We start from the raw sequence: 2,384 nt of genomic DNA, 5'->3' as shown, positions 1-2,384 counted from the left end.
AAGCAAGGGTGCAAAGATTGTTGTGTTGGTTGTAATTTCCGAAACATACAATACATATATCGTTTTCCTCTTCTGTGGTTGGAGGCCTATTAGTATCCTCTAAATCAGCAATGATCAGATCAACGTCTAGTCTTGATGTTGCATCTGGGTTGTAATCTTTGATAGTAAGAGTAACTTAAAGATCATTAGCGAAGGTATTGATGTTGGCTCTAGCTTCATTCATCAAGTATTGTTTGGTTTCTTCAATAAGGTATCTTGAATTGGGGTGGTGAATGTCGTGATATGTTAACATATCTTCCATGATTTCAGATATGGTGTCACTAAAATTACCTTGGCTATCAATCATTGATAGAAATAGAAAATCAATCAGGGATTGTGTTGTATTGGGTCTGAGGATGTAGATCTGGAGGGTTCATTTTGGGTTTCCACATGTAAATCTTGTTTGATGTGAAATCCGATGATATATAAGTGGTATATTACTCATGTTGAGGTATTTGTGGGGGCTGAAGACTTTGTGTAAATGTGGTAACTAGGGTGAGTTTAAATAGATGTTTTTATTGTCTTTTAACGTTGGTTTAAATGATCATTTATTCATGGATGTTAATTTTTTAGAGTTATTTGTTTCTGATGAATTGACTTTTATCCTAACGTGTTACAGTTTCGTTGAGGGTTTAACATCATCGGAAATTTCTAAGTATTAGTTACATATTGGGTTTAGGTGTAATGCGCTTAACAGTGATGGTGATGTTATTTTACTTTAAGGGTTAACATTATCGGAAATTTCTAAGCAAACTATAAATAATTAACCTATGTTTAAATTAACTAATAATATATATACATCAAAATATATGTAGCAGTAGTTGTGGTATCATTACCCACGTGAGGTGACTTATCAAGGGAACTATAAGAAACTATAAATTGTAATAAGGTACGTATATTTTCCACTATGATAATTACGTACAGTGCCATATCTCAATATTAACTTACGGACAACATATATAATAGCATGATAATTAGATTTTGTTTAGTTTAGTTCTTTTATTATCAAAACTCACATTTGAAAGCTTTAAAAATCTTAGTACCTTATGAACCAGCAACAATCGAAAATTGGAAAAGTGTGCGAAAATAAGATGTTGTTATGTAATTAACTGCTAAATTCAAGATATTAATACCTTTTATGAATTCTCTTAATGATGTTATATAGATTTTCTCACAGATTAATGGAGCGAGCACAATTTTTTTTCCTATCACTCAATAGGTGACTATATTGTCTGCCAAATTATTCTAATAGTGTAAATAAAACCGAGAAATTCAAAAAATGATATATATAAATTATTGAATCAAATACTAAGATAACAATATCCAAAGAAATCTTAGGTGAATAAATTAACAAATTCCATATATATATATTATTTTCTGATGAGAGTAACATTATCATTGTTAACTTAAATTAACAAATTTAAATCATTTATGATTCATATTCTTCACAGACGCGCGGATAATATATTTAAATTTGTTACATTATCATTGTTAACTTAAATTAACTAATTTTAGATCACTAAAAACAACAACTTATTAAATATTTCTATAGGATAATACGTAAGTAAGGATTTGTTTTACCTGCAGTTTGTGAAGGGGGTGCAGGAGGTGGGTTCTCCATTCCTTTTATATTTCGATCCTTAGAATCAAACCGATTGTCAGTTAGAGAGATGGACTAAGATTTGTATTTTGTTGGCTGCTTAAAAAATTCTTACACTTACGCAGTTGGTTGTAACACTACAAGAAAACAGGGGATTCTGATGGCCGAAATCATTAGAAATTCGTCGGAATAGACCTATTCCGACGAATTTCTGACGAACCTATCTGTCGGTATCGTTTTGTCGGAAAAAAAAACTCGTCGGAATTTCGCCAGAACTTCCGACGACTTTCTGACGAATACCGAGAAACGTCATTCTGACGAACTTCCGACGATATTACGATGCGGACACACGAGACGAGAGTTCATCGGAAAAACTATATACCGACGGAGAACGTTCCTCGGAAAATTCCGACGAAGTGGATTCCTCGGTATATTTCGACGAATTCTGGGCGTCGGAATATACCGACGGACATTGGTTCGTCGGAATATACCTACGGATATTGGTTCGTCGGTATATTCCGACGGACATTGGTTCGTCGGTATATTCCGACGAATTCTCTCCGTCGGTATTGTCCGAGGAACCGTGACCGTCGGTATATTCCGATGCCCAAAATTCGTCGGAATACAACAATTTTAAAAACGAATTAATTTTGCATTTTTATATATTTTTTTATATAAAAATTAATTAATAAATTAAAAAAATCTGAAATTTAAAACTAATAATATTATAGAATTTAAATTCATA

The sequence above is a fragment of the Brassica oleracea genome, chromosome C4, assembly GCF_000695525.1.
Source record: "Brassica oleracea var. oleracea cultivar TO1000 chromosome C4, BOL, whole genome shotgun sequence".
In the NCBI taxonomy this organism is placed as follows: Eukaryota; Viridiplantae; Streptophyta; class Magnoliopsida; order Brassicales; family Brassicaceae; genus Brassica; species Brassica oleracea.
The sequence above is the reverse complement of the archived record's forward strand: the minus strand, read 5'-3'. Positions refer to the sequence as shown.